The sequence below is a fragment of the Hypanus sabinus genome, chromosome 9 (genome assembly GCF_030144855.1).
Source record: "Hypanus sabinus isolate sHypSab1 chromosome 9, sHypSab1.hap1, whole genome shotgun sequence".
Taxonomy (NCBI): domain Eukaryota; kingdom Metazoa; phylum Chordata; class Chondrichthyes; order Myliobatiformes; family Dasyatidae; genus Hypanus; species Hypanus sabinus.
The window spans coordinates 10,441,101-10,465,834 of NC_082714.1; the positions used below are offsets into that span (position 1 = coordinate 10,441,101).

General features: G+C 42.5%; 1 protein-coding gene and 1 long non-coding RNA gene across 4 annotated transcripts in view; one reads left to right on the forward strand and one right to left on the reverse strand.

Annotated features, from left to right (window-relative positions):
* Positions 1-2,393: 2,393 nt before the first annotated feature.
* LOC132399085 (uncharacterized) lies at positions 2,394-18,929 on the reverse strand. The gene is made up of 2 exons (XR_009513864.1): positions 18,254-18,929; positions 2,394-8,568 (listed from the first exon to the last, which is right to left on the reverse strand). It is a non-coding gene; the product is annotated as an uncharacterized LOC132399085 (long non-coding RNA).
* Positions 17,678-24,734, forward strand: part of sun1b (Sad1 and UNC84 domain containing 1b) — an 83,358-nt gene continuing 76,301 nt past the window's right edge. Inside the window, exon 1 of one of the 3 annotated variants that reach the window (XM_059979035.1) lies at positions 17,678-18,129. The gene's annotated coding sequence lies outside the window, so the exon portion shown is untranslated. The remainder of the gene's footprint in view (positions 18,130-24,734) is intronic. The other 2 variants (XM_059979033.1, XM_059979034.1) reach the window with 2 other exon arrangements.

Here is a 24,734-nt window from a genome sequence, read left to right on the forward strand (position 1 = left end):
GATTATTCTTGACAAATTTATCTACAGAAGTGGTTTGCCATTGCTTTCTTCTGGGCAGTGTCCTTACAAGGCAGGTGACTCCAGCCATTATCAACAGCCTTCTGAGATTGCTTGCCTGGCTTCAGTTATCGCACCATCACCACTTGTGATATGCACCATCTGTTCCCATGGCTTCACGTGACCCTGATCAGGGGCTCAACTTGCCCAAGGGTGACCTAGAGGCTCGCAGATGGAAAGAATGCCTTGCACCTCCTTTGGTAGAGACGTATCTCCACCTGTAGTATTGTGTTATAAATTATAATATCACTGACTTCAGGAAACGGGGTGAAGCACATCCCTGTCTAGACTTTGAGATATAGGAGCAGAATTAGGCCATTCAGCCCATTGAGTCTGTTTTGCCATTCAATCATGGTTGATTCATTTTCCCTTTCAACCCCATTCTTCTGCCTTCTACATGTACTCTTTGACACCCGAATTAAATGCATATCAACCTGTTTTAAATATACCCATTGATTTGGCCTCCACAGCTGTCAGTGGCAAAGAATTCAACAAATTCACCACCCTCTGGCTAAAGAAATTCCTCCTCATCTCTGTTCTAAAGGGAAGTCCTTCTAATTCTGAGATTGTGCCCTCTTGGACTCAATGCTAATGTGATCTATAATTCTCCCACTACTGAAAACATTTTCACCACATCTGCATTGTCTAGGTCTGTCCGTTATCTGGTAGATACTGAGGTGGAGATGGTTGAGAATGTCACCAATGGCAAGTTCATTTACATTACAGCTCAAGTGGTCCAGATCCCAACAATGACCAGATTCACTCGAGTTAGGAAATTAAGTGGTATGGCATCAAGAAGTTTCCCCTGCCAACAAATTAAAGGTGAAACTGATTTACTTCAGGAGACCATCTAGCCAGACCCTTATTGGTTGTTTTTTTTAAATTGCTGTGGGCAAAACTGGTAATAATTTTCCACAAGTTGTCCAGTTTTCCAGAACGTGGAATATTTGTCCTGATTATAGAAACCACGCAGAGGAAACTCCAGTCAGACTGGGTTGTAGGGTGTAGTTCCATTTTGGAGATAAGAAGCCAGATTGGTTGGGATTGCTGAGCAAAATCCTCTGCTGCTGTTCTGGGACTACTGCAAATTCCATTCCTCTTCCCAACCCCGCCTGTTTGTTCGAGCTAAATCATTTTTTCCAGTCCGTTTGGTGCGCCATTACTAGAAAGGGCGGGGAGGAGGAGGAGACCATCCGCGAAAAAAAAATACAAACGTTCACTTTGCAGACTTTGCCTCTACTTTTATTTCAAGCAACCGTGCATTTGGGAAAAGGCTGCCAACGATTGTTCCAGAAGCCTCACCACCGCCGACCCGATCGTCCTGCAGCGTGCTCACGTGCGGCGGCCGGACAGCGTGATTGACAGCACCCGGTGCGGTTCCCGGGCACCTTGACTGACAGCTCCACGTGCCGTTTCCCGGGCCGACCCCGCTTGGGCACTGGTCAGGTGGCTCCGCCCCCCCCCACCCTCCCACGGACAGGGGGCCGCATGCGCAGTGGCGTGAGTAACGGGCGGGCAGACACGAGCGGGAACTTTTCAAACGGGACATCCCGGGGCGGGAGCGGAGCGGAGCGGTGAGGCGCAGGACTCAGGTAGGGAAACCGGGGGCTAGAGTGGGGTAATCGTCGTCCCTTTCCTCCGCCACTCCACCCCTGGAACGGTAATGCCCGTTGTCGGATGATGGGAGGGGGAGGTCCACCAATTTAGCCTCAGGAGTCTACGGGTCTCCACCCACCAACCTGCGATCTCCAGGGCCTGTTCCCCACCCTGCTTTGGGGTCCCTTCTTTCCACTCCAGTCCCTTTGGGAGAGGGGTTCGTCGGGGTCCCCTTAGAGGGTCTTCGGGATCTCTTCTTCTGGGTGCCTTCTCTCTACTCATTCCACCCCCCCCTCCCCGGGAGGTCTCCGGGGTTAGTTCTCCTGTAATCAGGAGTTCCCGGGGCCCTTCCAGCCGGCCACCCCCCCGGGGGTATCCAGACCATCTCCCCCCCCCATTCCACACCCCTCCACCAGCCCCAGGGTTCACCGGGCTCCCCTCGCCACTATAACCCCAGGATGGGAGTATCCCTGATTCTTCTACCACCCCCACCCCCCCCCCCCCCGGTCTCCAGCCAAATTATCAGTTGGTTACCATCTTCTCCCACCCCTGACTGCCCCCTCCCTTTCGCCCCATCGTCCCTCCCTCTACAAGCAGAGTCTCCTCCCAGTTCTGTGCCACTGGCCATGTGGTAATATGTTTGCTTGTCAGTGTTTGCATTCCTTTGCTGGAAGGTTTATCCCTACTGTCAATAAAAGAATGTGTGTATCAGCAATTTTCTGTAAGAAGACACCAAGGAGTATGGAAAGATATAAATGTTGTAATATAGTGTATCGACATACCAAATCAGTTTATAACTGCTACCCTATTCTTGAAAACTTGGACAGTTTTGCACCGCCAATCTCTTAAGCCACATGCGATGTGACAGGACAATCTGTTACTTTTAGCAAAGTTTGTTGAAGGATTAGGAAGGTCACTGGAGATAATACTCCTGGTTGTTACAATAGTGTCTTCTGGGAGACCAGATGTTCTGAAAAGATTTCTGTGAGAAAGACTAATTTTATGTAAAATTAACATACAGAGATCAAGCACCCTCTGTGTATTTACGTGCATGTCGCATCCTTCACAACCTTTGCAAATATTTACAGACTTCACTTGTGTCATGTGGGACTTGGCTTTGAAAATTCTTGTAAGTTACTTGTCTCTTGACTGAAACTTGTCAAATGTTGAATACATTTGGAAACTGCTTAGCTGTCTGTTTCTGAATTTAACTTTTGCCACCCCACCGCTCCCCTTTCAAGTTAGTGTTTACTCTGGAGTGGTGGTGGGTGTGTGTTTCAGGAGCATTATACCGATGTATAGTATTTAATATTTCAGTATGGTGGGTTATTCAGCTTTTATTTTCAAAGCTGACATGCTACTTGTGTGTTTATGCAAAGCACACTTATCAGTTTAGGATAATTATCCTCACATTTAAAATTGAATATAAATGGACAATTAGCATCCGTATGCATATTTGAGAAATATTCAAAGCACAGCAGAACATCACTATCAGGGTTCCATCTGATATTTTACCGTGATGAGCTATGAAATACAAGTTTGGTTTAGTGCACTTGATTTTAAACTAAGTTATGAATATTTTTTGAAATGATTCATATAAAATTTACTTCTGTAGTGTTTTGCAGTTGCTGTTTTTTGCAATCTCTTGTCTGGTCATTTCCCAAATCAGAATCAGGTTTAATATCACAGGCATATGTTGTGAAATTTGTTGTTTTGTGGCAACAGAATATTGAAATATATAATTAAAAAGCTACAAATTACAATAATATATAAAAAAGAAATTGAATACATAGTGCAAAAAGAGAGGGAGAAAAATAGTGCGGTAGTGTTCAAGACTTTGTTGTCCATACAGAAATCTGATGGCAAGGGAAAGAAGCTGTTCCAGATATGTTGAGTGTGTTTTCAGGCTCTTGTACGACCTCCTTGACGATAAGAGGGCATGACTTGGGTGATAGGGATCCTTAATGATGAATGCTGCTTTTTTGAGGCATTGCCTTTTGGGGGCATTGCCCTCAACGCTATGGAGGCTAGTGCCCATGATGTAGCTGACTGAATTTTACCAGCAGACAAAGGAAGTGTAACAGTTCTGATGTCTTTCAAAAATACCACAGGAAAGTCCGACAGTTTCTGGACAATCCCACCTACGGAGTTCTGTAGCAGGATTCCATGGATTCTATTGTTAGATGATCTCCAGGACCAGAAACATCACAGCATGAACTACAGAGACCAATCCATAACATCAACTAAACCTTGCCCAAGACCTAGGACTTCAGAGCCATCCTCCGACAGCATTGCCGGGGTGAGAGAGATCATTCGAATGCAGGGCCCTCCTGGAAGCAGCAAGCAAGGACATCACTTACAGACTCCTTCCTCTGGCAGCAGAGAGCAAGAGGCTGGTAGATGGTGCTGATCACCTGCTTGCATTATGCTCTCACCTTGATGCCTTAATCTGTGATTGGCAAGAAATGGAGTCAATCATGGGCTTGCACCCTTATTTCTAGGCTTCTTGGCCTCAAGCCCTTGGAGCCAGCAAAGCTTGAGATCGCTCAGTTGGCCCAAACACAGTACCAGAATGTAGATCACAAGCTCCAATGGTAGTAAAACCACTTTAAAAAAAAGTGAAAAGTAGCAATGAATGCTTCAATCATTTTGTTTGGATCCATCACAATATCAAGATCAATGAGGATGTGATTGTAAAGGGTTACTTTGAGGGAATATTTGTAGGGTGGAGAGAGAAAATAGTGCTGCTGGAAATATGATGGAGTTGCAGTGTACCACAGAGGTAGCATGCATCAGGAAAGTGTCTTGGTTATTTAGGTCTATCTATGTTGTACACCTTTCCTCACACCTCATTGTAGATCACGACTAGGCAAGCCTGTTGATTGCAAATTGCACTTTCGCTGTAAGTTTTGCTTCTTCCAATGTTTCATTTTCAGTCTTTCAAAAGTGTGTAACAAAGACTTGATGTACTCAAAATTGTTGAAAAGGCAAATTCTGCCTTGGTTTCTGCAGACTACTGAACAGGTTTTATCATGTCCCTATTTTAGTTTCTTCAAAATGGCCTGACAAGATTCCAGCTTGTGGATGCCACAGTTTAGCGACTAGCATGACACTATTACAGCTTAGGGATTTGGAGTTCAGAGTTCAATTCTGGTACATTGTGTAAGAAAATTTGTGCATTCTTTCCATGAGCACATGGGTTTCCTCCCACAGTCTAAACACCTACCAGTTAACCGTAACCCAAATTGCCCTGTGATTAGGCTAGGGTTAAATAGTTGGGTTGCTGGGCTGTGTGGCTTGATGGGGTAGGAAGGCCTATTCTGCGCAATATCTCCAAATACATAAACTTTAACCTGTCGGATGCTGATGATGGGACACCAATTTGCATTGGTGTCATGAAGGGAATAACAACATAATAAAATGTAACTATTTGTTTCATTTGCCTTAATCATAATGTCTGAAGTTGAATATGAAATATGACTGATTTGGGGGGGGGGGGGGGGGAGTGATCTCACAAAATAAGTTAGAAGTGGCACCCATGGATCAATATTAATCTTTTTCAACCTAAAAGCTAATTCTACTTTTTCAAAACAGTTTACAAAGGTTATTGTAGGACAAATGTGGAATAAATTAGAAGCCAAGTATTTTACATGGGCGGTTCCCCTCTTGGGCATCTTTAACAATTGGAAAGAGTTCCTCTATGAATCATTTTTAACTGTTCAGGGTGAAGCAAAAAATACTGTTCCTGTCTGGAATCTAACTGCCGAAATGGGAACATAAAAACTTTAATAGCAGAAGTACTGTGAAACTAGTTTTGAAATGTCTTTTAACATCAGGTCTCAATCATTTTCAATAAAATCAATAGTTCTTCTGTTTTTCCATGACTTGAACTGGATCCTTTTCGGATCAATCTGAGTTGTTATTACACTTTGTTTTGCTTGTCACGTGGAAATTGCCGTTGTGATTTTGATGTGCAGCGTCAGGTGGCTTGTCGAATGGTTCTTTTAATTGCATTTCTACTAACAGTGGGTAAAGAAAAGTTCTTTTTTGGCAGACATTGAAAAACAAGCAGTGTGTTTTAATAAATTTAGTACATCTGCTTGCAGTGATTACATCCCTTTATCAAGTTTGAATCTTGAAATTTATTTACTTTTGGGCATGTGAATCTTTGCCGAGCTTCTCCCCCCACCCTCACCCCCATCCCCTTATGCCTTATTCCATGACCCCAAAAGTAAACACATAATATGCTGCTGAATTATTCAGCTTGTGCTTAAAATGAGTCCTAATTAAAGCACCAACTGTTTGGTGTTGGTGAATAATGTAATCATGCCAGCCAAGCATTTGTTTGAAAGCGGGAAAGGATCTATGGGCTTTCTCAGAGTAGACGCTGACATCTGTTGCAGTCGGATATAGTCAGTTGTGCCTGGCAGCCCTTGTTTCGTGTTGGCTACTGCTCATTGTGGGTCTAGATTTACATTGTTACAGTGAAAAGCAGTATTCTTGCCAAAATGTGAGGCCAGATTGTGGCTCAGAATCTCAATTTTAGTACTCTTTCTACTTGAACAGTGCAAACATGTTAAATCTTCTTAGTTGGTAGCAATTTAGTATTTTATGCAGCTGTCAGCTTGGTACAAAGAACAGTACAGCACAGGAACAGACCCTTCAGCCCACACAATGTCCATATCCTTCCATTTTCCTCACATTAGTGAATGTCTCTTAAAAAGTCCCCAATGTATCTGCCTCCACCACCACTCCTGGCAGAGTGTTCCAGGAACCCACCACTGTCTGTGTGGTGGTGGGGAGCCTCACATCTCCTTTGAAATTAACCCCTTTCAATTTAAAATGTATTGGATATTTCCACCCTGGGGATAGAAGCACTGTTTGTCTACTCTATCTGTGCCTCTCATAATCTTATAAACTTTCAGGTCTCTCCTTGCCCATTTTCATGGGCCCCTTGAATGACACAATTGTATCTGACACCCTGCCAGACCACAGCAGATACCCACCATGTTTTTAAAAATTGCTATTTTGCGTGATTTGATTGGAGTGCTTCGGCATGGAGTGGCCTCGTGCCTGTAGTCAGTGAGCCACACAGCGCCAAGCTAAACCAAATACTCTAAGACATTTAAGGTTTGATTTTTAGTATTGTGTTATTAACTTGCTTTTTGTTTTTTGTTCATGTGCGTTGGGTGTTTGACATTTTCTTTGAAAGAGTTCCATGGCGTTTTTTTTGTTTCGTGGTTGCCTGCAGGAGGACGAATCTCAAGTTGGCATACTATATACACACTTTGAACCTTTTATAGAGTTGTATAAGGTGATAACAGCCATAGATTGAGTGGACAGCCAGAGTTTTTAGCCCAGGGTGGAAATGGCTATTATGAGGGGGTATAATTTTAAGGTGAATAGAGGAAAGGAGATGTCAGAGAAAGGACTGATTTTTTTTTTACACTTGAGTATTGGGTGTATGGAACACACACTGCTGGGGGTGGTGACAGAGGTATATATATTAGGTACATCTAAGAGTCTCTTAGATAGGCACATAGATAATAGAAAAATTGAGGGGAATGTGGGAGAGCTACGTGGAGTAGGTAACTGGACAGCACAACATGGTGGACCACACAGAGCCTCACCTGTACTGTTATAATTCCTGTAATTGGTATAATTACATACATCAAGATACTGTGAAAAGCCCGCCTTGCTTACTTCCTATACAGATCAGATCATAAAAAATGTGTATTGAGGTAGCACAAAAAACCCCAGTGCAGAATAAAGTATAAAAGCTATCAAAAAGTAAATAAAGTGCAAGATCATAATGAGGTGAATAATCCACATCTCATAAGAAAGTTGAATTCCATCTTGTTTGTTGCAATTATAAAATGTAAAGATTTATGTTGCATTAAGGTATCCAGAAGTCCCACAGTGTGTTCCAACAAGAATTGGCACCAAGGCACTCAATGAGGTTCATGGGCAGGTAATTTGAAAAATGCTCTAAAGAGCATCTTTTAAAGATGCAGAATGTTGAAAGCTTAATTAGGGAATTCTCCATCTTTGTGTTTAGGTGCTGAAGCCATGGTCTGTCTGTACTGGAGTTATTCAAGAAGCCAGAAGTAGAAGAATGCCAATGTTTTATTGATAAGGTGAATTGTTGGAGGAGATGAGATAGCAAATCAAAGTGATATGGGAGATATTGTAGCTGGTGTAGCGAAACTTGGGAACAAACCCTTTTTTGTCTAATTGAGTGCTTAGAATACAGGACCTCCTTGACCTGATTTATGGAAATCCTACTTTGTGCAATTTGTCCCATGCATTTTTTAAAAAAGTGTTTTCAAGCAAGTAATAATGATTCATGGTGTTCATTAATGATGGGATACAGTGTAGTTTCCAGTGGTTTAAACGTGAGTACTGTTGGGGTGATTATTCAATGAAATGGAAGAATTTAGCAGGTGCATGTAGAACGATACAAGATGGGTAGCTATAGACAATGGATGTTCTCAGGAATGGAATCCTTGCGTAACCTGGAGACTGCCTGTACTACATTTCCTGAAGTGGAAAATCTAACTATTCATGCGGAGGATGAGTATGCAAACAAATCTCAACTGCAGGTAGGAAGAGAAGCATTGGAGTAAGCAAATAAGTCCACTTGTGGTAAAAGATACAAATATATTGGGAGTGTCTGAAGAGATGTGTTTTCTGTCTGGAATGAGCCGATGTCCTGGAAATGGCAGAAATTATGTTCTGCACTTTCTGTATAGTAGATCAGATGGAATTAGAAAGGCTTTTGTAAGAAAAGGGGAAGACAAGGAGCCTGGAGGCATCTACTTCCTTAGGTCATGGAATACGGTGTCATAGGGCAGCAATTGGCATCACCATTTTACTCAGCAGAACAGAATTTTGTTTTGAATTGATGCACAGCATCTGCAAAGAGAAAGAGAATGAAGCACTACTTCAAAACAGAACGCAAAAACAGTAAATTTTAAATTGCAGAGATTGGGGGAGGGATGGATAGGTCAAAGGGAAGCCGCTTTACTGTGGAGATTTTATTTATAATGGACATTTGAATTATTTTCACTGTGGTGAATTGTTTTTTGTTGTCTGAAAGAATAAACTCAGTGTTGCCTTATTTGGGTTAGAACTAGTGTTTATACTGCGCAATGTAGGTAGACTAAAAAAATGGACAGGTAGCCTCATCCATGGCTGTTGGCAGTTCTTGATACTGAGGTACATGAATTGGCAGGAGATTGATACAATGCACAGAATTGGAAATTAATGGCATAATTAAATTATGGCGTTAAGTTACAGAAATCCAGGATCAGTTTATAAGTAAATGCTCATGTGGATCTTGAAACCTTAAGGAAACCATTTCATTTTATTTGTAAGATAAATTTCATGGATAATCGTATATGTTAAATTAAAAATTGGTCAAACAATACTGTGGTAAGTGAGTGCATACATAACATGCATTGTTTTAATTTTACCCTTTGGGGAATTTTGATAGTCTGTTGATGACAGATGGCCTTATTTTGTGTTTTACCTGCTCATTATAATGTCAGTTACCTTGAGGTTCACAGTGAAAAATGGTTACCTCCCCTATCATGGATATCAGCCTGCCCTTGCATGGAGTCACTTGGCAGAAAATTTATTTTCTTAAGAAAATGACTTTTTTTTCCCATACAGAAACAACTGGCCATAATTAAAAATGATTCAAATAGATTTTGAGAATGTACCAATTGTATAATATTTCCTGATGTATACTTTAATGAAACCTGAGATTGAGAGCTCTTGGCACCTATGACTAACAATGTTAAGAACATTTGTTAAACAATATTAACATACAATGGGGAGTTGAAAGATCACATTCAGACAGACAGATCAAATTTACCAATAATGCAATCTCTAGTTTATAAAGGAATTTTTAAATATGTTACCTTGTGTGTAACTTAGCTGTGCAATTCTTAATTTAATCTTTTTATTTTAGTTGGAGATGATAAGAAATTAAGGTCTTCCACCACCCTTTGACAGCTCAAGTGAGTTAATTCAATGAGTAAGCCATGCATATCAAACAGGAAGATTACATGTTCAGTATACAAACACAGCTATCTCTTTCACCACTGGCGGGATTGATTTAAGTTTACAGTTGCAGAAGTTTCTTGTTGGTCAATGTTTTCTTCTGTCAGTACCCTTTCCCCTCTTACTGCAGGGTCAATAGTGATACCTTTATCGGCTCCCAGATCATTAATCTCACCAACTGTTAAGAGTGTCCACAAGTCAAAGATGCTAACGAATCGGCAGGGAGGAGATTGAACTTCTGGTTGAGTGGTTACACAGTGACCTCTCACTTAATGTCAGCAAGACAGGCAGGAAGATCTCAGACAGCCTCGTGCTGCTGAGGGACACCATTGCCTACGTGCAGGACAGTGGGGTGGGTGGAGGCCTGCCTGGTCAGCTTGGACCAGGAGAAAGCCTTCGACTGGATATCGCACACGTACACAACGGAGGTACTCTCCAAAATGGGATTTGGGGAGGAAATCCGGAATTGGATAAAACTGCTCTACACGGACATCTGTAGTGCAGTACAGGTCAACAGGTGGGAAACAGACAGCTTCCCCATCAGATCTGGAGTCAGGCAGGGCTGCTCTCTCTCCCCTGTCTTGTTCATGTGCTGCATAGAACTCTTTGCCGAAGCCATCAGGCGGGATGGGGGCATAAGAGGGGTGACACTGCCAGGCAGTGGAGGGACCCAAGTCAAAACCTCCCTGTATATGGACGACGTCACCGTCTTCTGCTCTGATCCGAGGTCAGTTCACAGGCTGATCAGCATCTCTGAACAGTTTGAGCAGGCGTTGGGGGCCAGGGTCAACTGCACGAAGAGCGAAGCCGTGCTCTTCGGCAACTGGCCCGACCGATCCAGCGTCCCCTTCACCATCAGGGCTGATCACATGAAGGTGTTGGGGATCTGGTTCGGAGGGGCCGAGGTGTGCAACAAGAACTGACAGGAGTGGACTGCCAAGGTGAAACAGAAACCGGGGCTGTGGGGAGGGCGCTCCCTATCGATAGCGGGCAAGAACCTGGTCATCAGGTGTGAGGTGCTCTCAGGGCTGCTGTACTTGGCTCAGGTGTGGCCAGTCCCCCGCTCCTTCAGCTTGGAAATCACCCGAGCTGTCTTCAGATTTGTCTGGGGGTCCAAGATGGAGTGGGTCAGACGGACCACCACGCACAAGTCCCTGGACAACGGGGGCAAAAATGTCCCCAATGTCACCCTCACCCTGATGGCCAGCTTCATGTGTGGCTGTATCAGGTTGTGTGTGGATCCCAGGTACGTGGGCACCAAGTACCACTATGTGCCCAAGTTCTACTTGTCGCCCTGGCTACGAAGGATGGGTCTGGCCTCTTTCCCGCCCAAAACCCCGTCAGCTGGTCGTTGCCGCCATACCTGTCCTTCGTAGAGAAGTTCTTTCAGGTCAATGCCTTTGACCACAGGGCCATCAGGCAGTGGTCAGCATGTAAGGTCCTGCAGGCACTGCAGGAGAAGGACTTGATGGACACGGTGGGGTGGTTCCCTGAGCAGACCGTCCAGTTCATCTGGCAAAATACCTCATCGCCAGACCTCACCAACAGGCACCAAGACCTCGCCTGGCTGGCGATGAGGGGGGCCCTCCCAGTCCGATCCCTCCTGTATGCCTGGAACGTTGACTCCACACTCCTCTGCCCACGGGAGGACTGCAGTGAGGAGGAGTCGGTGACCCACCTCTTTGTAGATTGTGGGTTCGTGGAGAAGGATGGAAGGGGCAGTATCAAGGTTCATCCCCAGCAGCTGCGTAACAGAGGACTCTCTGATCTATGGGCTGTTCCTGGGGATGCACACAGAGACCAACATCCAGTGCTGCTGGCAGATCATCAACTCGGTCAAAGACATTCTTTGGTTGGCCCGAAACTTGATGGTCTACCAGCACACGGAGATGTCCGTGGGGGAATGCTGCAGACTGGCACATTCTTGGCTGCAGGAGTACGTGCTGAGGGACGCACTCAAACTCGGTGCAGCGACTGCAGGGTCCCGGTGGGGAAGGACCATAGTCTAGGGTTCTTCTCCTGCGGGAGTTGAGGGGTAGAGGGGTTGGGGGTATACCCCCTGAATGTAAATATGAAAGAACAGAGTGCCACGTTGGTGGCGAGAATTTTGAAAATGTAAAGACAGTATAGGAAACAACTGTAAAGAATTGAAAGTCATTGAATGGTTATTGTATATAATTTTATTTTTGAATAAAGTATATTTTGTTTAATATAAAAAAAGAGCCAATTATTAACTACAGGAGGAGGAAACCAAAGGCCTTCATCAGGAGAATCAAGGGAATCAAATTTTGCATGCCAGTTGCAGTGGAGATGTAGCATCATGCTTAATTAGGCATTTGGCAAAGTCCAATAACAAGTTAAGTTTCACTGGAGAGGCCAATGGGAAATTGAGGTTTTGGCTCATCAAGGCTTCAGTGAGGAGAGGCATAGGCTGTAGGTAGATTATTTTTCATTACTTTTTCATTTTTATTGCACGTACAGTATAGAGCAATAAGGATGCCAGGTTGGTCAGTGGAAGGCTCCTTTTGTAGGATATCTGAAGACAGGGAGACCTCACCTCCAGTCATAGCAGAATCACTAAACCTGCAATAAGTGCATCCAGCTGCAGCTTCTAACAGATACTGTTAAGACATTGGAGCTGGGTGAACTCCAGGTCATTCAGGAGGCTGTGGGGCAGATAGACAGGATGTACAGGTAAAATGGGTGACTGTCAGGAAGAGAAAAGGGGACAGGCAACCAATGTAGAGAGCCCATGTGGCCAATCCTCACAACAGGTTTGAATACTGCTGGGGGTGGGAAGAGATGACCTAGCAGAGGAAAGCCACAGCAATCAGGTCTCTATCACTGAGTCTGGCTCTGCGGCTCAGAAGGCAAGATGGGGGATGGGACAGAGAGCAGCGGCAAGCTGTAATGATAGGGGATTTTTTGGTTAGAGGAACAGAAAGGTTCTGTGAAGAAGATTGAAATTTCAGGATGGTATATTGTCTGCTGCAGATCTTGGATCGAGTCCACATCATTCTTTAGTGGGAGGGTGAGCAGCCAGAGGTCTTTGTCCATGCCAGTACCATTGACTTAAGTAGAAAGAGTGGCAAGGTCCTGCAAAGTGAGTTCAGGGAGTTAAGTTAAAGGACATGACCTCTAGGGTTGTGATCTCAGGATTACAACCCATGCCGTGTGCTGGTGAGGCCAGAAATAGTAAGATCATATAATTTAACGTGGCTAATGAGTTGGTGCAGGATAGACTTCAGAATTTAGATAATTGGGTTCTTCCTGGGAAGGTGGGACGTGTACTGAAAGAACAGTTTGCACCTGAACTTGAGGGGTCTAATATCTCAGCAGGAAGGGTTAGATATTGCCTTCGTGGGAGAAGCCAGTGGTAGTACATGCTTGCCTCTCGACTGGAGGCTTGTGACTAGTGGTGTGCCACAGAGATTGGGGCTGGGTTTGTTGTTTGCCATCTATAACAGTGATTTGGAAGATAATGTGTTTAACTGGATCAGCAACTTTGCAGGTAACACCAAGATTGGGGGTGTAGTGGACAGCAAGGAAGACTGTTAGAGTTTGTAGCAAAATCTGGATCAGCTGAAAAATAGCTGATGAAATTTAATGAAGATGGTTGTTAAGTTGTGAACTTCGGGAAGACCAACCAGGATAGGTCTTACAAACTGAGCTGTAGGGTACTGAAGAATCAGGTTTATTAGAATCAGAATACAGGTCCATAATTTGTTGAAAGTGGCATCATGGGTAGTTGGGGTCGTAAAGAAAGTGTTTGGCAAATTGGCCTTCATAAATTAATGTATTGAGTACAGGAATTGGCATTGTTAAGTTGTGTAAGATGTTGGGAGGCCTAAATTGGAGTTTTGAGGACTATTTTGGGCACCTACCTGCAGGAAAGATGTAAATAAGATTGAAAGAGGGCAGAGAAAATTTACAAGGATGTTGCTGGGATGAGCACCTGAGTCATAGGGAATGGTTGAATGGGTTAGGACTTTATTCCCTAGAATTTAGAAGGTTGAGGGGAGATTTGATAAGGGTATACAAAAGTATGAAGGCTTTTTCAACTGAGGTTGGTTGAGACTAGAACTAGAGTAATGGGTTAAGGGTGAAATGTTTAAGGGGAACATGAGGGTAATTCCTTTTTTCAGAGGGTATTGAAAGTGTGGAATGAGCTGCCAGAGCAATTGAATTGTCTAAGGTGTGGGAAACAAGTAAGGAAGTTATGGAACCTATGACAATTAAAGAGGTGGAGGTACTGGCGCTTTTAAGAAATTTAAAAGTGGATAAATCTCCGGGTCCTGACAGGATATTCCCCAGGACCTTGAGGGAAGTTTGTGTAGAAATAGCAGGAGCTCTGACGGAGATCTTTAATATGTCATTAGAAACGGGGATTGTGCCGGAGGATTGGCGTATTGCTCATGTGGTTCCATTGTTTAAAAAGGGTTCTAGAAGGAAGCCTAGCAATTATAGACCTATCAGTTTGACATCAGTGGTGGGTAAATTAATGGAAAGTATTCTTAGAGATAGTATTTATAATTATCTGGATAGACGGGATCTGATTAGAAGTAGCCAGCATGGATTTGTGCGTGGAAGGTCATGTTTGACAAACCTTATTGAATTTTTTGAAGAAGTTACGAGGAATGTTGACGAGGGTAAGGCAGTGGATGTAGTCTATATGGACTTCAGCAAAGCCTTTGACAAAGTTCCACATGGAAGGTTAGTTAAGAAGGTTCAGTCGTTAGGTATTAATGCTGGAGTAATAAAATGGATTCAACAGTGGCTAGATGGGAGATGCCAGAGAGTAGTGGTGGATAATTGTTTATCGGGATGGAGGCCGGTGACTAGCGGGGTGCCTCAGGGATCTGTTTTGGGCCCAATGTTGTTTGTAATATACATAAATGATCTGGATGATGGGGTGGTAAATTGGATTAGTAAGTATGCCGATGATACTAAGGTAGGAGGTGTTGTGGATAATGAGGTGGATTTTCAAAGCTTGCAGGGAGATTTATGCCGGTTAGAAGAATGGGCTGAACGTTGGCAGATGGAGTTTAATGCTGAGAAGTGTGAGGTTCTACATTTTGGCAGGAATAATCCAAATAGAACATACAGAGTAAATGGTAGGGCATTGAGGAATGCAGAGGAACAGAGAGATCTAGGTATAACTGTGCATAGTTCCCTGAAAGTGGAGTCTCATGTAGATAGGGTGGTGAAGAGGGCTTTTGGAACGCTGGCCTTTATAAATCAAATCATTGAGTACAGAAGTTGGGATGTAATGCTAAAGTTGTACAAGGCATTGGTAAGGCCAAATTTGGAATATTGTGTGCAGTTCTGGTCACCGAATTATAGGAAAGATATCAATAAATTAGAGAGAGTGCAGAGACGATTTACTAGGATGTTACCTGGGTTTCAGCAATTAAGTTACAGAGAAAGGTTGAACAAGTTAGGTCTCTATTCATTGGAGCGTAGAAGGTTGAGGGGGGATTTGATCGAGGTATTTAAAATTTTGAGAGGGATAGATAGAGTTGACGTGAACAGGCTGTTTCCATTGAGAGTGGGGAGATTCAAACTAGAGGACATGATTTGAGAGTTAGGGGGCAGAAGTTTAAGGGAAACACGAGGGGTATTTCTTTACTCAAAGAGTGATAGCTGTGTGGAATGAGCTTCCTGTAGAAGTAGTAGAGGCCAGTTCAGTTGTGTCATTTAAGGTAAAATTGGATAGGTATATGGACAGGAAAGGAGTGGAGGGTTATGGGCTGAGTGCGGGTAGGTGGGACTAGGTGAGATTAAGGGTTCGGCACGGACTAGGAGGGCCAAGATGGCCTGTTTCCGTGCTGTGATTGTTATATGGTAAGTGCTGCATGTGGGTTCCATTTCAACATTTAAGGGAAATTTAGATAGCTATATGGGTTGTGAATAGTATTTGGAACCCAATAGGTGTTACCCACACTGAGGAGCAAATACTTTCAAAGCAGGGGAGAAGAAATTTTAAAACCTACTATAAAGTCAATGTAGAATTAGATGGCTGTGTTCATGAATGGAGTGGATGTGTATAATTTCAAGTTTCAAAGCTGCACTTGCCATACAGGCCACATTAACTGTGAAGCAGTCATTGTGGTTGTAGTTTGTTGTAAAGGAGGTTTCACCTATCATCTTAATGGTGAGTGATGAAGTAAAGAGCTGTGAAGTTGATTGATGAAAGAGACAGAAGACCATGGAAGAAGGAAAAGGGGGTGGGGTGGGGAGGAGCACTAGAGGGAGGCGATGGGCGGACAAGGTGAGAGAGGGAAATGATGAAGGGGGCATTACCGGAAATTTGAGAAATCGATGTTCATGCCATCAGGCTGGAGGCTACCCGAATGGAATATAAGGTGTTGTTCCTCCAACCCAAGTGTGGCCCATCACAATAGTGGAGGAGGCCATGGATGGACCTATCGGAATGGGAGGTGAAATTAAAATAGGTGGCCACTGGGAGATCCCACTTTTTCTGGCGGATGGAACTTAGGTGATCGGTGAAGCGGTCTCGCTGCAAGAGACATTGGGTCTTGCCAATACAGGTGTCCCTTGCTTTACTAATGTTCGCTTTATGCCACTTCACTTTTACAGAAGACCTGCATTAACAACCAGTTTTCGCATTACAAAGAGGATTTTCGCTTTTATGAAAATTTCTCCCATACAAATTAATGGTTCTTCGCTTTATGCTATTTCGGCTTAAGAAAGGTTTCATAGGAATGCTCTACCTTTGTAAAGGGGGCCGGGGGACACCTGTATACAAGATTGGGAGACCGCTTTGCCAAGCGCCTACAATTCAATTCAAAAAGTGGGATCTCCCAGTGGCCACCCACTTTAATTCCACTTCCCATTCCCATTTCGATATATTTACCCATGGCCTCCTCCACTGTTGTAATGAGGTCATGCATAGGCATAGGTTGGAGTAACAACACTTCGTTTTCCGTTTGGGTAGCCTCCAGCCTGACACATGAACATTGATTTCTCAACATTTCCAGTAATGCCCCCTATCTCCCCCCCTTCACCATTTCCCATCCCCTTCTCTCCCTCACCTTATCTCCTTGCCTGACCATTGCCTCCCTCTGGTGCTCCTCCCCCTTTTCTTTCTTCCATGCCTTCTGTCTCTTTCACCAATCAATTACTTCATTCCTCCTTCTTAGGTTTCACCTATCACCTTGTGTTTCTCTCCCCTCCCCTACCTTTTAAATCTATTTACCCCGTCCCCAGTCCTGCCAAACCGTTTCATCCTGAAACGTTGACTGTACTCTGTTCCTTAGATGCTGCCTGGCCTGCTGAGTTCCTCCAGCATTTTGTGTGTGTTGTGGTTTCCATGTTGTATGGCTCTGACTGTAAATTGTATATCCCCCCCCCCCCCCCCCCATCCCGTACAGAGTCTTTGACCCCTGATTTTAAAGAACCAGGCCATGGAAAATATTCTCCCTGAATCCACCCAGTTAACCCTGTATGATCAGCACTCTCTCTTTTAAACAATGTAATATTGTTTGCTCCCTCATTCTTCAGAGTTTCTTTTGTATCTTTCGCAGTCATTTTGCATTAGGTGAAGAATTATCCACAGTAATTGTTTATTTTTGTTACTTCCTTATCTTCTGTCCCCTACTCCAATTACCCCTATACTTAGGCTGAAAGTAAATTTGATATTATGAATATAAAATTAATGTAACACAATTTTTTGATTTTTAGCATATTAAGAGTTGGAGCGTATCAGTCCTAACTAGATTATTAAGAAATGATATAATTAACGTTTATTTATGTTTAATGTACAAAAATTAAACTGGGGTAGTTTAATTAAAGTTTAAATTTACCTTCTCCAAAGTTAAATTTACCTTTGGATGATGGCTGAATTCTTCATGAGTGTATACATTACTGGATGTAATATGTAATCAATTAATGCAATTGAGTATTAGGTTATTTAAACATCTGGTGCTAATCAGCAGAATACAGCAATTAAGTAGTTGGGCATTCTCACTGCAATCGGTAGTTTGTTTCTTTTTCTCATTCAGATTAGTCTCTTGCAATAGGTTGGAATCGTAAAGAGTTAATTGTCTTTCCAGTTGTCTGAAGTGGCATTCTAGTGGCCAATAGCTTTAAAGGTTGTTCCTGACTGACAGCATTAATTAGTAGTAGGTGGATCAGATTCGCAATCCTTCGTGCTTTGTGGAAACAGGGAGGCCATTTTGGAATACTGTTGTTGTTGGTTAAGAAATACATAGAGCAAGTTGTGCAAGTTTCGAATCAGTCAGCAGTAAACATCGTTTAAATCGGTGGATTATAAGGATGTATTCAATGAGAAAACCCCCATATGTCTAAAGATGAAAAGCTGATCAGTGAACGAGGAAACTTGGATTTTCTGCCTTGTGGATTTGCGTCAGGAGGTTATACTGACAGGTTCTGTGATTGCTACATGGGAAAATCCTCTGGATAAGAACTGTTCACTATACTTGAATGTTAACTGATTTTTAGCCTATCGGTTGATGCATAAATTGTGAAATATTATTCATAATTTACTTACCAGTTACAGGTTTAATCTGATAGTTGCATGCGCTGTTCAACGTAGCAAGCAGATGTTCCCATGTTGTCCCTGCTCTGCATGAGGAAATAATTTAAATTTACATATATCTTGTTAATCATTTAAATGTAGATTTATGAATGTTTTTATGTCCTCACTGCTTAATGATGTACTGTGTTCATCCTGTTAACCTGTTATTGGCCGCTGAATTAATTTAATGAAAATTGGGTAAAATTTGTTTGTCATTTGGGTCTTTGGTTGGAGAGATGTTGAAACAAATGAGAGGTACAAGATCCTTAATCCAGAATCTCCAGACATTTTACTGACCTTATGAATGTGGTAAAGGATGTTGCATTGGATTATTGCAGAAAAAGTAATTTAAAATATCTTCTGACATTTGCAATAGGTTTCAGTTTTGATGGGGATTTTTCAGGATGTATAGCAATGTCAGATTGTATATTCCTTAATAGAATTTCTGAGAAGAGTTGTCTGCTGGTGGCTTATTTTCTGCCATAAGGTGCAGTACAAATGCAGATAATAAATAACTGTTGCAATTTCTAATTGTTTATCAACTGTCCCAACTTTCCTGTCCCATGTTCACAACCAGCAATTGAATTTGAAGCAGTAGCATACTTGTTATAGTTTATCAGAACTATTTTCTGCCATTTTTTTTTGAAATTTAGCAATTAGAAATTTAGCATGAATAATGAAAATTGTTTAAGATGACCAGCATTGGCTTCAGGAAAATAAATCCTTTTTAAAAAATATTACTGTTATTGAATTATCCTCAGGTTCAGTACTAGGATCAGAATGTTGCCAAGTTACTGATTCATTGTGTTGTACATACGATATAATGCACTTATGAATTGATCAAATTCAACAATGGACCAAAATAATTGGATAATATCAAATTTGGATCATTGCTTTAAATAATTGTAGAGAAAAGACACATTGATAATCAGTCATACTCGTTCACTGTCTGTGTATGTGAAGAACACGTGGTGGGACTGGTTCCTACATATGTTAAAGTGGCTTCCTCTGGCATTCACTCTTTTTGAGGAGAAACTGTGTTTTACATCCATTTTACGGTGTCATTCTGTAGTGATTCACCATGCTGCTGCTCTGCTGAAGGACTGCCAGATTTTCAGGTTGGCTAGGAATCTAATTGAAATGAATACCAGTGTCCCAAAGAAAGAGGTCAGTAAAAGTTCAAATGTTCTTTTACACTCTCAGTATAAATACTAGGGCTGCTGGTGACAGAAGACCTTTTTAACAGCTCCAGTCTAGGCTTAAATCTGATAGTCTTTGATATGGATAGACAATGGACTGCAAGGATGCATGTAAGATAGTGACAGACAGATGGGAAGTCGGGGTTGTTAAATCTTCTAAAAGTAATATAATTTAGAATGTTGTGACATCCAGTACTGGAGTTTGCATGTTCTCCCTGTGATGGTATGGATTTTCTTCCACATGTTAAGATATGCAAGTTAGTAGGTTAATTGGCCACTAGGTTGCCTCTAGTGGCTAGGTAGGGGTAGAATCTGACAAAAACTGAGGGTGGTGGCTGATTTGCATTGAGGGGAGAATAAAATGGGACTTATAGGGTTGGTGTGAATGGATGCTTAATGGTCAACACAAATTTGGTCTGAAAGAGCTAGTTCCCATGCTACATGACTGATTCCTACATTACCATGCTTGAGGTTTTGCCATTTTCTGTAATTCTGTACATATTGCGCCCCACAGTGTGTTCTGTTTTTGAGGTAATTTAAATTGCTCCACTGAAAACTGGTTACTCATTCAGCTTCTTTATGTAATTGTATGATGGAAGGGAGGAAAATACATTTTAAGAAATGGGTAATGCTGAGTGATCACATTGATGTTTTGGGTGTTTGATAAGTACGTATTCATGTTATTCACAGTATATTGAAGGTGGTAATGAGAGAGATTTTCATTGATCATTTTGTATGTAGATAATCCATATTGAGATATTTGGATTTACACTTTATAACATTTGGAAAGAGATTTAATTCTTTGGAAAAGGGGATGGAAAGAATTAGTAAATTCATACTTAAGGAATATGTCACTCTCCTTAACTTGGAGAGATAATTGGGTGTTGATCTAAAGTTTGCTAAACACTACAAAATAACATTAAACCTCTCTAGCGAGAGACTAAATTTGTGTTTTTTAACTCTGCTCTTCCATTTGCTTTTATTCACAGCTTTATTTTCACTTTCTTTGCAATCAATTTTTTTTTTAAATTTGTGGCTTTAATTTTAAGCTTTTAAGAAAATATTCAAGAAAGATTTAAATAGAATCTGTACCTCACTGATCTCTTAAATACTTTTGGCCATATCTGAAAATGGAGATATAAACAGGACTAGTACGACAATTGCATTGTATGATGTTGCTGAAGTATATTGTTTTGCAACGTTTTTGGGTGTGTCTGATTTTGAAAAGGACGCATTAGGAGGCGGGCAGCTGGCTGGCCACATTTCTTTTGAATAGTAGTTCACCCATTCAGTTGAAGGCAGTTAGCTGGTGACAGATGTTCCAACTGGGGTACTTAAAATCTGGAACTTGTGTTGTGAGATCTTGGACCCAAATATTTAAATGCAGGACTGGACAATCCGAAGTCTCTCAATAATAATGTTCATGTTACTGCAAAATGAAGATAGCTTTAAATACTGGAAAGTGGAAAAAAAAGAACTAATTTCTAGTAGAATGCATAACTTTCAGATTTTAAAATGGTAATTTAGCACCTTTGACATAGTGTTGTAATTCATAATTTTGGGCAATTCTTTTATTCAGTCTTGATAAAATTGAAGGCTTAATATTTCGTAGCTTTAGCAAAATCCAAACCCAGAGGCAAAGAGAATTTAGACTAGGGATACTATACTGCAGTAATGGGAGCTCAGTTGAATTCAATTGTTCTTTGGGTGCAGGGAAGGAAAAATCTACAAATCAGCCCTTTATACATACTCAGGTTATAAACAGGCCATTTGGTGCTCCACATCATTGTATAAATAGCTTTAAGGAGGCATGTCTTATTTTCACCATGGATGTCCAGCCCCCACCGAGATGGTCTCGAAGCTCTTCGCTTTTGTTTGGATTCCAGACCTAACCAATTTCCCTCTGCCACCACTCTCCTCCGTCTAGCGGAATTAGTTCTTGCTCTCAATAATTTCTCCTTTGGCTCTTCCCACTTCCTCCAAACGAAGGGTGAAACCATGGGCACCCGTATGGGTCCCAGTTATGCCTCCCTTTTTGTTGGCTTTGTGGAACAGTCCATGTTCCAAGTCTATACTTGGATATATATGTATTACTTGGATAATACAAGTATATCCATCCCCCTCTTTTCCTTCACTACATCGACGACTGCATTGGTGCTGCCTCTTGCACGCATGCTGAGCTCATCGACTATATTAACTTTGCCTCCAACTTTCACCCTGCCCTCAAATTTACCTGGTCCATTTCCGACACCTCCATCTATCTCTGGAGACGGTCTATCTACTGATATCTCACAGCTACCTGGACTATTCCTCTTCCCACCCTGTCTCTTGCAAAAATGCTATCCCTTTCTCACAATTCCTCCGTCTCCGCCGCATCTGCTCTCAGGATGAGGTTTTTCATTCCAGGACAAAGGAGATGTCTTCCTTTTTTAAAGAAAGGGGCTTCCCTTCGTCCACCATCAACTCTGCTCTCAAACGCATCTCTCCCATTTCCCGCACATCTGCCCTCACCCCATCTACCTGCCACCCCACTCGGGATAAGGTTCCCCTTGTCCTTACCTACCACTCCACCAGCCTCCAGGTCCAACGTATAATTCTCCGTAACTTCCGCCTCCTTCAACGGGATCCCACTTCCAAACGCATTTTTCCCTCCCCCCCCCCCCCCTTCTGCTTTTCGCAACACCCTTGTCCACTCATCCCACCCATTCCTTCCCACCAATTTCCCTCCTGGCACTTATCCTTGTAAATGGAACAAGTGCTACACCTGCCCTTACACTTCCTCCCTCACCACCATTCAGGGCCCCCCAGACAGTCCTTCCAGGTGAGGCGACACTTCACCTGTGAGTCCGCTGGTGTGGTATACTGTGTCCGGTGCTCCCGGTGTGGCCTTTTATATATTGGTGAGACCCGACGCAGACCGGAAGACCGTTTAGCTGAACACCTACGCTTGGTCTGCCAGAAAAAGCAGGGTCTCCCAGTAGCCACACATTTTTTTTTATTTTTTTAAATTAATTTTTTTAATACATTTTACAATTTTAAAAAAAACCCAAATCACAATGAGGAACATTAATACAGTGTGGCCACACATTTTAATTCCACGTCCCATTCCCATTCTGATATGTCTATCCATGGCCTCCTCTATTGTCAAAATGAATCCAAATTCAGGTTGGAGGAACAACACCTTATGTACCGGCTGGGTAGCCTCCAACCTGATGGCATGAACATTGACTTCTCTAACTTCTGTTAATGCCCCTCCTCCCCTTCTTACCCCATCCCTGACATATTTAGTTGTTTGCCTGTTTTCCATCTCCCTCTGGTGCTTCCTCCCCCCTTCTTTCTCCTGAGGCCTCCCGTCCTATGATCCTTTCCCTTTTCCAGCTCTGTATCACTTTCCTCAATCACCTTTCCAGCTCTTAGCTTCATCCCACCCCCTCCGGTCTTCTCCTATCATTTCGCATTTCCCCCTCCCCCCACTACTTTCAAATCTCTTACTATCTTTCCTTTCAGTTAGTCCTGACGAAGGGTCTCGGCCCGAAACGTCAACAGTGCTTCTCCCTATAGATGCTGCCTGGCCTGCTGTGTTCCACCAGCATTCTGTGTGTGTTGTTGTTTGAATTTCTAGCATCTGCAGATTTCCTCGTGTATGCCCTGGCATATTGGTACCAAGTTCCAAGATGATCAGAATTGATTCCTGCACAGACATGGCTTATGTCCCTTCATTCCTGCTTCTCATTGTCCCTAACTCTTTGCTTGAGTATCTGCCTTGATTATTTCTTTCCCTAACCAGCACGCTTCTTTCAGTTTTCCATTCTTTGCTCTGATTTTGCGACTACTGTGAGGCTGACTCCAGCCGCTCACCCTCTCTACATTCACGATCTTAACTGTTCAGTGTCCTCCCTTTTTATCTGCTGCTTCTCAGATGCTGCCCTCTTCTAGTACTAATGACTGCTGTATGAACCCAAATAATCTTCCTGCCTGATCTGTGTGAGTTCATGACTTCATCTGGGAGAAAGCGAAACCTGACAAAGAATTGTTGATGTGCTTTTTGATGTTGACCATCTGTGTGTGGTGATAAAATGGTACAGGTGTCCCCCACTTTACGAATGTTTGTTTTACACTACTTTGCTTTTACAAAAGACCTACATTAGTAACGTGTTTTTGCATTACAAAGAGGATTTTCGCTTTTATGAAAATTTTTTCCATATAAATTAATGGTTCTTGGCTTTATATCTTTTCAGTTTAAGAAAGGTTTCATAGGAATGCTGTACCTTTGTAAAGGGGAGGGGACACCTGTACACTCCTTGTGATCACCGTCGGAAATTGATCGCAATGCTGCTCCTCAAGCACCCTTCGATAGCTGAGGAGTTCTTCCCAGAGATGCAATATGGATAGTATACCTTGCAATTTAATGACCTTTACTCGTGACATGTGAAAGATAAACGCAATCAACTAACTGAATCTGCTAATTTGGGTTTTCTCAGACGTTCATTATTTATCTTCACCTCCTGCAAGCTTTGATATTAAATGGTGGATCTTGCGTGCACCCAACTAACGTGCATGTTCATTTTATTTATTTAACCATATAGCGTGGAGTAGACCCTTCTGCTCCTTTGAGCCATGCTACCCCTGACATCCCCAAGTAACTCTATCCTAATCGCAAGGCAATTTACAATGATCAATTAACCTTCCTGGTTGTCTTTGAACTATGGTGGGGGGGGGTGGGGAACATGCATTCCACAGGGAATGTACAGAGACTCATTCTAAAACGGTGCCAGAATTGAACTCTGGGCTATCGGGCTGTAATAGCTTTGTGCTGTCTGCTATTCTTTGAGGTTTGAGGTCAAGCAAGCTGTATCATCATTCCAATCCTCTTCTCAGTCCCTGTTGTTGTAATACTGTATTGTGCCTCCAACAAACTCCCATTTGGAGTGGTTGTAATTGAATAAAGAGGAAACTAAGCAGTTTTCATCTCCAACATCAGCCCATCTCAGTCATTGATTTGCACATGGAGATGAGGATTCCTCACTTTTGTGTCATTGGAAGACTGAACTCTAAGCCATGATTGACTCATTAAGTGGTCAAGGTTCACTGAGCAGCAGAGACTTGACCCTTTCCCTAATTGCTGCCCCCACAACTACAATAATGCTGTACAATAATGTATGAGTATTCAATACAGACTGTACCAGGCACCAAAAATCTCTGCAGACATGCTACCAGCATTTTTCATAAAATGATTGTTCAAGAGAGGAGAGCCA